The sequence below is a fragment of the Pseudophryne corroboree genome, chromosome 9, assembly GCF_028390025.1.
Source record: "Pseudophryne corroboree isolate aPseCor3 chromosome 9, aPseCor3.hap2, whole genome shotgun sequence".
Lineage (NCBI taxonomy): Eukaryota > Metazoa > Chordata > Amphibia > Anura > Myobatrachidae > Pseudophryne > Pseudophryne corroboree.
Window position 1 is genome coordinate 257,115,373 of NC_086452.1, and position 13,120 is coordinate 257,128,492.

A 13,120-nucleotide genomic window follows, 5' to 3' on the forward strand; every position below is an offset into this window, starting at 1 on the left:
GTATTTACTGTACTCCTGATATTCGGCGGGAACCCAGTGGAGGAATCCTGCAAGTACACCTGGACCAGGAATCGCCCACCTATTCAAATCGACCTATGACCCCTCATGTACTGTAAATGGCCAGTCCTTTGACCTATGAAAGAAGAGATTACAGTTTTCTTTGTACTATGCTTTGGACAATTGTATAAAAGCCGAGCCTCCTGACCGGTCCCAGTCTAATTCTCTGAAGGTCATCTTGCTAGATTGACTGAGGACCGGATTCGGGTGGCGCAGGCGAACAAACGTATGTACCATTGGTTGTAGATTTTCTCTTGTATTGTTGTATTTCTGTTGTACCCCCTTTTAAGTACATATTTGTTGCTGCGTTGGACCACAACATAACATATACAATTGGTGTTGCATTCCTTTCCTTTTAGGGGTTTTAAAGTGTATTCCGCTGCACGTGTAGCTACTTTGTGCTTATAACGTGTTGGCGTGCTTACGCAACGTGTACGCATTCATAGAGGTTTAACACACACACTGAGCGGTCGCAGCAGCCCGAACACTTGTGTATTAAGGTATTGGTTTTTCCTGAAAGTTAAACGATCTTAACAAAGCAAATAATCAAAACAGGAAAACAATGACTTACTGTTGAAGACAATGAGGAATATTCAATTACCCGCACTGACTATCGGGTGTAAAAGTATCGCCGGGTGGGCTATCTAATTAGCCCCGATAAGCTGGCGCATTCCTCGGCTTTACAGGGATTTGATTCACCTGCCTCCAGCAGGCGAAGCAAAGTCCCCAAAAACAGCCCCGTTTTCACCTGAAAAAGGATGTTTTTTCTGGGTGAAAAAACATCAATGAAACATCGGGAAATATCACCCGAAGCTTCATTGGCGGAAATTGAATATCCCCCAATATAGGACAAGTACAGGGTAACGAAACATAACTACATCAGCAGATGACACTGAGATAAGTATCAGGGTGGCCGAAAACTGCAGGATTTGGGGCAGATGAGAATTATATTATCATCATGATTATAAAATCATCATGTTAGAACTCACATTGTCATGAGCCATTTCAGATTACCCTTACAAGTGTTTATTTCAAAAGAAGTAATGTACTAGCAGATTGAAGCAAATAGCTGTTTTATTACACACTTGTTATTGGTGAGACAGAGATTAAGATTCAAACGGATGTGATGTGCTTTACTGGCTTTTGGGATGCCGGTAGTCAGAAGAATGACCACGGAATCCCAATAGAAAAACCCCATCAGGGGGTAGGTAAGTATACTTACACCTAACCCCCCTCCCCCCCACAGCCTAACCCTAAGCCTCCCCGATGGTGCCTAAATTTTGGCCATGTGTCGGGATTCCAGTGCCGGGATTCCGACTGCTGGCATCCTGGCTGCTGGCATCCTGACCGCATCCTATTTAAACAGGAAATACTTTGAATGCAAGGTTCAAAAACAGAATCAGGCTGAGGATCAACTAAAAAAATAGAATAGCAGACTTGGCTTGCAGTGCAGGATAGCAGGCTTGGTTCACAGGGCAATATAACAAGATCGCAGGCTTGGCTCACAGGGCAGTATAACAAGATAGCAGTCTTGGCTCACAGGGCAGTATAACAAGATAGCAGTCTTGGCTCACAGGGCAGTATAACAAGATAGCAGTCTTGGCTCACAGGGCAGTATAATAAGATTGCAGGCTTGGCTCACAGGGCAGTATAACAAGATAGCAGGCTTGGTTCACAGGGCAGTATAGCAAGATAGCAGTCTTGGCTCACAGGGTAGTATAACAAGATAGCAGTCTTGGCTCACAGGGCAGTATAATAAGATTGCAGGCTTGGCTCACAGGGCAGTATAACAAGATAGCAGGCTTGGTTCACAGGGCAGTATAACAAGATAGCAGTCTTGGCTCACAGGGTAGTATAACAAGATAGCAGTCTTGGCTCACAGGGCAGTATAATAAGATCGCAGGCTTGGCTCACAGGGCAGTATAACAAGATAGCAGTCTTGGCTCACAGGGCAGTATAACAAGATAGCAGTCTTGGCTCACAGGGCAGTATAATAAGATCGCAGGCTTGGCTCACAGGGCAGTATAACAAGATAGCAGGCTTGGTTCACAGGGCAGTATAACAAGATAGCAGTCTTGGCTCACAGGGCAGTATAACAAGATAGCAGTCTTGGCTCACAGGGCAGTATAATAAGATTGCAGGCTTGGCTCACAGGGCAGTATAACAAGATAGCAGGCTTGGTTCACAGGGCAGTATAACAAGATAGCAGTCTTGGCTCACAGGGTAGTATAACAAGATAGCAGTCTTGGCTCACAGAGCAGTATAATAAGATCGCAGGCTTGGCTCACAGGGCAGTATAACAAGATAGCAGTCTTGGCTCACAGGGCAGTATAACAAGATAGCAGTCTTGGCTCACAGGGCAGTATAATAAGATCGCAGGCTTGGCTCACAGGGCAGTATAACAAGATAGCAGTCTGGGCTCACAGGACACTTTAATAAGATAGCAGGCTTGGCTCACAGGGCAGTAGTACAAGATAGTATAATCAATAAGGTAAGGTCCCGTAACAAGAAAAACTTGAGGTGCTAGTGAAAATAGCCTCAACTTACTGCAGGGACATGAATATCAAGGGAAGGAATGTAATGCAGAATAGGTGGTACACAAGCAGAACGCTGAGTAGTATTGCTGATTCTGAGAAGCCTGGGACTGGAAGTGGAATCTAGGAATAGGGTAGATACTGGCAACTTGAACTGAACAGCAAAGAGTCTTCACATGCAGCAAGAGCTTGGCTAGTCTCACATAAGATAAAATGATGATCTGGCACTAAGTGCTTAGAGAAGCTGGGCAATAAAGAGGAGTTACATGTGCGGCTCATTAGCCAATTATCTCCGGCTTGGAGCACCAGCAGAATGATACTGCAAGAATCAACAATGGGAGAGCACCCCACTGGAGGAAGAGATGTACTGCCACGGATCAGTGCACCAAACCCAAACCTGTTTCCATGACATGATGGTATCACCATATACTTCAACAAGTTGGCAATGAATTTCAGCTGCCGGTGTGCTCTTTAGACATAGAAATGTGATCATTTTATACTAGGCACCTTAATCTTTGACCATGTTTCAGTTAGTCCTATCATCTTACAACTGATGTTGGGATAGTATGACTGAGGTGCAGTCTAATGGCTGTGAAGGGAAGCAATGGTCTACCTGCTTTGGCCTGGTGGGAAATTAGAAGGAAACAGAGAACACTACACATGTGAGAGGTTTTGTTACCTTACTTATTGAACCACCCTCATATTTAACACTTCATGAAATGAAATAATAAACAAAGGCCCATTTCATGTGATAGAGTTAAAATTCAAAATAATGCTTTTGTTCAAATATATGCTGACATTTAGAGATGAGGATTTCTCTTTAAGGTGGATGTCCAATTTCCCACGGTACATTGCCACTGGTAATGGGGTTATTCTATTAGCCCCATTTCATCATGAGTATTTTTCTACCCCCCTAAGACTCATATTATCAGACAGTTTCTCAGAGCTGCTTAGTTTAGTTTCCCACATACTTTTCAGCAAAATCACTGTATGTCTATTGTTCCAATTATTCAAATGTTGCAACATGCTCATACCAAAGTTAACACCTGCATAGCGAACAAAGGCTTTTAAACACTTGCTAAAGTCTTAGAAAATACTAGAAATTATAGTTATTTGCATCTTAATAAAAAATTAACCAAAACTGCCCTCTGTTGTTAATATGAAATTGAGTTTAAAGTGTCGAAGTCGAAAAATATTGCAGTACACACATCACGCACAAACTACACACAGATGGCCTCCATACGCGTACTTGTTCTGCCTTGCGTGCACATATTCACAATTTGCGTATGGTCGCTCCCGCGCTCCTGCGTATTAGCACGTGGTATGGGTAATTACGGTAGAGTTTGTGATCGCATGGAATAGCCATAAAAACACATTACATATTTAATCCAAATAGTGCACAATGTACACATAGTCTCCCTGCACCACACCAGCAAGTTACAATAGTTTAAATGGTATCAGAACAAAGGGATTCACCTTTACAGGATAGGAGGGGACAGAACTAAGTTATAAGGTGGTGTTTGGTATCCAGCTGTAGGGTATATTAAGGGCAATATTCTGGTGTTGGTTTGCAGAAGATCGCACGTTCCTGCGAATAGTTATGTGCAGGAGCAGAATATAAATATTAACTGTATTTACTGTAAATTTGGTATGCGGCGGGAACCCAGAGGAGACCACCTGCAAGTGCACCTGGAACAGACATCGCCCACCTATTCATGCCAACCTATGATCTCTCCAGTACTGTAAATGACCATCCCTGTGTCCAATGGACAAAGAGATTACAGTATCCATTGTGCTGGGTTTTGGACTATTGTATAAAAGAGCCAGCTGCATGCCCAGTCACATACAGACTCTGAAGGTCATCTACCTTGATGACTGAGGACCAGACTGGGAAGTGCAGGCGAAACCAAAAACGTATGTACCATTGATTGTAGCCATTATTCTATTGTATTGTATTGTATTGTATTGTTATTGTAACCCCCTTTCAGTAATTATATGTTGGTGTGTCGGAACCTGGCATTTTAAATACAAACTGGTGTCGTGTCTCCTTTCCTTGCTAAGGTTATAAGTGTATTTCAGTCACACGTGCAGCTGCTAAGTGCTCACGGTGTACCTTTGAGTGTGTACGCACTGCGTGTACTTTGTACAGCCAGCGCGGCATGTTTACGCAAAGTACATACATGGTACGGGGCTCTGTACGCTAATGGTGTAAAAAGTACGTAGGCTAATGATTGAGTACAGCGGCTGCAGCGGCTCCAATTAAAGGGTATTAAATGTCTTTTTTAAAGTGTTGCTTTTAGTCCTGTAAGTAAACCGACGTTTACAAAAGTGTATATATTACATTCTTATGTTGATTGGAAATAATTTGCACATACTCAGGATATGAGATGACATATACTTAAATAGCTTTATAAGCCAGGTGACACTAAAGGGGGGTACTCACGGAGAGATCCATGCTTAAAATCTAAGCAATCTGACTAGATTGCTTAGATTTTAAGAACAGATCACTCGTGTAGAGCCCTCAGCGATAGCGATGCGCGGCCCCGCACATCGCTATCGCCGGTGCTAGATTGAGCCTGCATGCAGGCCAATCTAGCACGTCGCTCATTTCACCCACTGGGTAAATGAGCGGCTCCCCGTCCTCCCCCGCATCGCTCAGCACAAAATGCGCTGTGCTGAGCGGTGGGAGAGATGTGTGCTGAGCGGTTCGCTAAGCACACATCTCTCCCATGTATAGGTGTTATGAGCCACGGCTGTGGCTCATTCCTGTTTTGCATGTCAGTTAGGTATTTTATGTTATTCTTCTGTTCATGTTCCCCGTGGGTGTCATGGGGTGCTCGGAGCTCACCCTTAAGGAGGGGATACTGTTATGAACCACAGGTAGTGGTTCATTCCTATTTTATGTTTATAAGTTGTCTTGCAGGCCAGGATTTCCTGTTGCTCTGTTTAAGAATACTCTTGGTTGCTGCCGCTGGTTAGTCTGTGTAATTGCAGCTTGTTCCCATGTGTTCAGCCTCACCTGGCTGCTAATTGCATCTTGTCAGTTTGGAGTCATGCAACAGGGCAGCTGCATGATATTATTAATTAGGCCTCTCTGTTATATGCTGGCTCAGTGCAATTCACAGACGCTGGTGATATTTCTAGGTTTCCAGTCTGCTTGAGTTCTGAGCTTGTTCCTGCCAGTTCCGGAGCTCCTGTGTAGCAGTGTCTATCGAGCTGTTTCCTGTGTCGATTCATGTGTCACTCCCTGTGTCGATTCCTGTCTGATCCCGTGTCCTGCCGTGAAGCGTTCCTGTCCAGAAGTCTATGCCTATGCCTGGTCGAGTTTCTGGCTTCTTGGTGTCCACCGGTCTGTCGTTTGGGATTCTGCCTGTCCTCCAGTTCTGAGAGTCTGTGTCGGCAGCATTGGGGGTTCCTGTCCGTTTGCCAGTATTCGTACCGCTTCCGTGAGTAGCGGCTCTGCCACGTCCGTCGGCCTAGGCCGCTGTATTCCGTTATTATTTCTGTCACTGGTGTTTTGCAGAGGGTTCTGCTTATGCTGTCACCGCCGGTACACAAAAGTATTGTGTCGGCGTGTGGTCAGCATTTCCTTTGTTGTTCTTTTCCTTTGGCGGCAAGCCGCACATACTTTGGTTTTAGGTTTGTTAGTAGCCCCTGGCCTTGTTGTTTAGTTAGAGGGCCCCTTGTTATCACCCTGTCTCGGTTCACTCTTTGTCTCTCATTAAGACCTGAGGGGGCATCGAAGTTGGGCAGACGTAATCTGCCCTTCAAACGCAGCTGCCATGGGCTCAAGCAACTATAGTCTCGCAAGAGTGTACTGACAGCACGGGCGAGACAACGGAGATAGGGCGCCAGGGGCTATTCCCTTTCCATTCCCCTTTCCCAGCATTACGTCCTGGTGCTCTGGACTCACTTCATAACATCTGCCTTGTTCTGAGCACCAGGAACCTAACATTATCACCAGCCATACCACAAAAAAGAAATAAAACTTTTTTCTTTTTTGGCCCAGTCCAGTGTCTAGTCTAGAATCCAGTCCTGTCTAGAATTCAGTGTGCAGAATCCAGTCCGGTGTTTAGAATCCAGTCCGGTGTTTAGAATCCAGTCCGGTGTTTAAAAAAAAAATTAGTCTTGTTTTGTCTAGTTTAAAAATTCAGTCTTGCCTTGTTTAGTCTTGCCTTGTTTAGTCTTGCCTTGTCTTGTCTAGTCTTGCCTTGTCTAGTCTTGCCTTGTCTTGTCTAGTTTTAAATCCTCCTACGTCTACTATGCAAGCCCTGCAGGCATCTCTCTCAGCCCTGAACTCTGCTTTCAGTGCTTTGAGACCAGAGCGACTAGAAGTTTTTCAGCAATCCTTAAAGCAACTGCAAAACCTTCTGACTAAAATCTTGCTCATCTTGCCAGAAGTCGTTGAGAGTACATCTATCTCTAAAGAGACTCTTGTTCACAGTATGGTGACAAGAGAATCCTCTGGTTTAATTGAAGAGAAAAGGTTTAAAAGTTTTCTGCGGCCCAGGCTCTCAGAAGAGGAGCGTCTGCGTCGCAGAAACTTAAACTTATGCCTATATTGTGGGGGTTTAGGCCACTATCTGCAGACCTGTGAGTTGCGCAAGCCAAAGTGTGGTGACGAGTCTTGCCCTCTGGTCAAGTTGAGTGAGGATACAAGACCTACTCCTGTCTCTACTGTGGCAGAGGTACTTGTCACACAACCCACACTAAAAAGCTCTCTGTCCTATAATTGGGGTCCTTGGGCAAGGGAGCCCCATTATAGATTCAGGAATCAAAAGAGAATGTTTCTCTCCTCTCTTGAGGTTCCTGTTGAAGCAGAGTTGCAAGCCCCTGGAGTGGTGCCCGATGCCCAGGTTCCTGGAGTGGTGCCCAAAGCCCAGGGTCCTGGAGTGGTGCCCGTTGCCCAGGGTCATGGAGTGGTGCCCGTTGCCCAGGTTCCTGGAGTGGTGCCCGTTGCCCAGGTTCCTGGAGTGGTGCCCGTTGCCCAGGTTCCTGGAGTGGTGCCCGTTGCCCAGGTTCCTGGAGTGGTGCCCATTGCCCAGGGTCCTGGAGTGGTGCCCGTTGCCCAGGGTCCTGGAGTGGTGCCCATTGCCCAGGGTCCTGTAGAGGTGCCCGATGCTCAGGATCTTGGTGCGGTACCCGATGCCCAGAGTGCTGGAGCGGTACCCGATGCCCAGAGTGCTGGAGCGGTACCCGATGCCCAGAGTGTTGGAGCGGTACCAGATGCCCAGAGTGCTGGAGCGGTACCCGATGCCCAGAGTGCTGGTGCGGTACCCGATGCCCAGAGTGCTGGAGCGGTACCCGATGCTCTAGCTTATAGAGGGACATCAAATATTATAGCTCAGGTTTCCATACCAGAAGGGGTCTCAGAAGCTGTTACCCCAGGTAGGGACTTGAAGAGCGCAACCCCAGAAAGGGTATCTGAAACCATAGTTCTAGAAGGGAACTCGAGAAGCAAAACCCCAGAAGGGATCTTTGAAGTAATATCCCCAAGTGGGGTCTCGAGAGATGCAGCCTCTAAGAAGGGTCTAGAGGTCGCTTCCCCAGGAAAGAACTTAAGAGGTGTAGCATTAGTGGAGGTGCTGAAGGTTATAGCTTCAGCAAAAGTTCCGGAAGTCATAGTCCCGGGAGAAGTTTCGATAATTATCGACTCAGAGAGGGAGGTCGATGGCTCGGTCCCAGTGGGGGAGGCCGACGGCTCGCTCCCAGTAAAAGAATCCGAGGTGCTGACCCCAGCGGGGTTCCCGGAGGCCACTGCCCCAGCGGGGTTCAGAAAGTCACTGCCCCGGGTGGGGTTCAGAAAGTCACTGCCCCGGGTGGGGTTCAGAAAGTCAGTGCCCTGTGTGGGGTTCAGAAAGTCACTGCCCCGTGTGGGGTTCAGAAAGTCACTGCCCCGGGTGGGGTTCAGAAAGTCACTGCCCCGGGTGGGGTTCAGAGAGTCTCAGCCTCAAGTAAGGTCAATAGTGACCAGGTCCTAGCAAAGCACTCCAGTCAGTCAGATGGGAAGGAAACAGATCCTGACTCTGTTGATATCTCAACATCCATAATCTTTGATGGGGACTTAGCCCAATTTCTGGCGCTTTTCAAACACTATTACACTATTATGTTGTCTAGACCATTTCTGGGCATCACTTTAGAGAACCTTGGGCTCTATCTGATTTATTCTTTTAGAGGAGAGCCTTTTGATTGGGCGACCAGCCTAATGAAAGCTGAAGATCCCATTCTTCAGGATCCCCCAGCATTCTGTGATGCAATTGGTAAAAGATATGGTTCCAAAGAAATTGGTTCAGGTTCCTCTAAGTCACCCGTCTTGTCTGCTGAGAGTCCACCAAATACTGTAAACTCGGCACAATAGTCTCAGCCTGTTGTTTTGACTGCAGGATGTGCTTTTCTGACTTCTTCTAATAGGAGTACTTTGCCTGAAAGTTCAGCTCCCAAGGGTAAGAAACCTATCTCTGATTTGAACGCAGCCTTGCTGGGTGGTACCATCAGTTCAGACAATGTTTGGGGAATTACCTTGGTCAGACCTAAAGAGCTTTGTAAAAAGAAGAAGAAGAAAAAGAAATCATTTTTGACTCTTGCCTTGATAAAAAAAAAAAAAGATTTTTTTCCTTGTCTTGTGTCCAGTGGCCACCGTCAAGGGGAGGGCACTGTTACAAGCTGTTGCTACAGCTTGTTTCTGTTTTCTTGACTGTTAGACCAGTGTGTCAGGTTTTTTTTTTTTGTATCCCTTGTTTTGGATAGTCTGTATTTTGGGGTCCTTGACCCCTCCTCAAGGGGGGGGGGGTACTGTTATGAGCCACGGCTGTGGCTCATTCCTGTTTTGCATGTCAGTAAGGTATTTTATGTTATTCTTCTGTTCATGTTCCCCGTGGGTGTCATGGGGTGCTCGGAGCTCACCCTTAAGGAGGGGATACTGTTATGAACCACAGGTAGTCTCTCATTAAGAGCTCATTAAGACCTGAGGGGGCATTGAAGTTGGGCAGACATAATCCGCCCTTCAAACGCGGCTGCCATGGGCTCAAGCAACCATAGTCTCGCAAGAGTGTACTGACAGCACGGGCGAGACAACGGAGATAGGGCGCCAGGGGCTATTCCCTTTCCATTCCCCTTTCCCAGCATTACGTCCTGGTGCTCTGGACTCACTTCATAACATCTCCCTTGTTCTGAGCACCAGGAACCTAACATTATCACCAGCCATACCACAAAAAAGAAATAAAACTTTTTTTCTTTTTTGGACCAGTCCAGTGTCTAGTCTAGAATCCAGTCGTGTCTAGAATTCAGTGTGCAGAATCCAGTCCAGTGTTTAGAATCTAGTCCGGTGTTTAGAATCCAGTCCGGTGTTTAGAATCCAGTCCGGTGTTTTCACACACAAAAAAAATTAGTCTTGTTTTGTCTAGTTTAAAAATTCAGTCTTGCCTTGTTTAGTCTTGCCTTGTCTAGTCTTGCCTTGTCTAGTCTTGCCTTGTCTTGTCTAGTTTTAAATCCTCTTATGTCTACTATGCAAGCCCTGCAGGCATCTCTCTCAGCCCTGAACTCTGCTTTCAGTGCTTTGAGACCAGAGCGACTAGAAGTTTTGCAGCAATCCTTAAAGCAACTGCAAAACCTTCTGACTAAAATCTTGCTCATCTTGCCAGAAGTCGTTGAGAGTACATCTATCTCTAAAGAGACTCTTGTTCACAGTATGGTGACAAGAGAATCCTCTGGTTTAATTGAAGAGAAAAGGTTTAAAAGTTTTCTGCGGCCCAGGCTCTCAGAAGAGGAGCGTCTGCGTCGCAGAAACTTAAACTTATGCCTATATTGTGGGGGTTTAGGCCACTATCTGCAGACCTGTGAGTTGCGCAAGCCAAAGTTTGGTGACGAGTCTTGCCCTCTGGCCAAGTTGAGTCAGGATACAAGACCTACTCCTGTCTCTACTGTGGCAGAGGTACTTGTCACACAACCCACACTAAAAAGCTCTCTGTCCTATAATTGGGGTCCTTGGGCAAGGGAGCCCCATTATAGATTCAGGAATCAAAAGAGAATGTTTCTCTCCTCTCTTGAGGTTCCTGTTGAAGCAGAGTTGCAAGCCCCTGGAGTGGTGCCCGATGCCCAGGTTCCTGGAGTGGTGCCCGATTCCCAGGGTCCTAGAGTGGTGCCCATTGCCCAGGGTCCTGGAGTGGTGCCCGTTGCCCAGGTTCCTGGAGTGGTGCCCGTTGCCCAGGTTCCTGGAGTGGTGCCCGTTGCCCAGGTTCCTGGAGTGGTGCCCGTTGCCCAGGGTCCTGGAGTGGTGCCCGTTGCCCAGGTTCCTGGAGTGGTGCCCGTTGCCCAGGGTCCTGGAGTGGTGCCCATTGCCCAGGGTCCTGGAGGGGTGCCCGATGCTCAGGATCTTGGTGCGGTACCCGATGCCCAGAGTGCTGGAGCGGTACCCGATGCCCAGAGTGCTGGAGCGGTACCCGATGCCCAGAGTGCTGGAGCGGTACCCGATGCCCAGAGTGCTGGAGCGGTACCCGATGCCCAGAGTGCTGGTGCGGTACCCGATGCCCAGAGTGCTGGAGCGATACCCGATTCTCTAGCTTATAGAGGGACATCAAATATTATAGCTCAGGTTTCCATACCAGAAGGGGTCTCAGAAGCTGTTACCCCAGGTAGGGACTTGAAGAGCGCAACCCCAGAAAGGGTATCTGAAACCATAGTTCTAGAAGGGAACTCGAGAAGCAAAACCCCAGAAGGGATCTTTGAAGTAATATCCCCAAGTGGGGTCTTGAGAGACGCAGCCTCTAAGAAGGGTCTAGAGGTCGCTTCCCCAGGAAAGAACTTAAGAGGTGTAGCATTAGTGGAGGTGCTGAAGGTTATAGCTTCAGCAAAAGTTCCGGAAGTCATAGTCCCGGGAGAAGTTTTGATAATTATCGACTCAGAGAGGGAGGTCGATGGCTCGGTCCCAGTGGGGGAGGCCGACGGCTCGGTCCCAGTAAAAGAATCCGAGGTGCTGACCCCAGCGGGGTTCCCGGAGGCCACTGCCCCAGCGGGGTTCAGAAAGTCACTGCCCCGGGTGGGGTTCAGAAAGTCACTGCCCCGGGTGGGGTTCAGAAAGTCACTGCCCTGTGTGGGGTTCAGAAAGTCACTGCCCCGTGTGGGGTTCAGAAAGTCACTGCCCCGGGTGGGGTTCAGAAAGTCACTGCCCCGGGTGGGGTACAGAGAGTCTCAGCCTCAAGTAAGGTCAATAGTGACCAGGTCCTAGCAAAGCACTCCAGTCAGTAAGATGGGAAGGAAACAGATCCTGACTCTGTTGATATCTCAACATCCATAATCTTTGATGGGGACTTAGCCCAATTTCTGGCGCTTTTCAAACACTATTACACTATTATGTTGTCTAGACCATTTCTGGGCATCACTTTAGAGAACCTTGGGCTCTATCTGATTTATTCTTTTAGAGGAGAGCCTTTTGATTGGGCGACCAGCCTAATGAAAGCTGAAGATCCCATTCTTCAGGATCCCCCAGCATTCTGTGATGCAATTAGTAAAAGATATGGTTCCAAAGAAATTGGTTCAGGTTCCTCTAAGTCACCCGTCTTGTCTGCTGAGAGTCCACCAAATACAGTAAACTCGGCACAAGAGTCTCAGCCTGTTGTTTTGACTGCAGGATGTGCTTTTCTGACTTCTTCTAATAGGAGTACTTTGCCTGAAAGTTCAGCTCCCAAGGGTAAGAAACCTATCTCTGATTTGAACGCAGCCTTGCTGGGTGGTACCATCAGTTCAGACAATGTTTGGGGAATTACCTTGGTCAGACCTAAAGAGCTTTGTAAAAAGAAGAAGAAAAAAAAGAAATCATTTTTGACTCTTGCCTTGATAAAAAAAAAAAAAGTTTTTTTTCCTTGTCTTGTGTCCAGTGGCCACCGTCAAGGGGAGGGCACTGTTACAAGCTGTTGCTACAGCTTGTTTCTGTTTTCTTGACTGTTAGACCAGTGAGTCAGGTTTTTTTTTTGTATCCCTTGTTTTGGATAGTCTGTATTTTGGGGTCCTTGACCCCTCCTCAAGGGGGGAATACTGTTATGAGCCACGGCTGTGGCTCATTCCTGTTTTGCATGTCAGTAAGGTATTTTATGTTATTCTGCTTGAGTTCTGAGCTTGTTCCTGCCAGTTCCGGAGCTCCTGTGTAGCAGTGTCTGTCGAGCTGCTTCCTGTGTCGATTCCTGTGTCACTCCCTGTGTCGATTCCTGTGTCTGATCCCGTGTCCTGCCGTGAAACGTTCCTGTCCAGAAGTCTATGCCTATGCCTGGTCGAGTTTCTGGCTTCTTGGTGTCCACCGGTCTGTCGTTTGGGATTCTGCCTGTCCTCCAGTTCTGAGAGTCTGTGTCGGCAGCATTGGGGGTTCCTGTCTGTTTGCCAGTATTCGTACCGGTTCCGTGAGTAGCGGCTCTGCCGCGTCCATCAGCCTAGGCCGCTGTATTCCGTTATTATTTCTGTCACTGGTGTTTTGCAGAGGGTTCTGCTTATGCTGTCACCGCCGGTACACAAAAGTATTGTGTCGGCGTGTGGTCAGCATT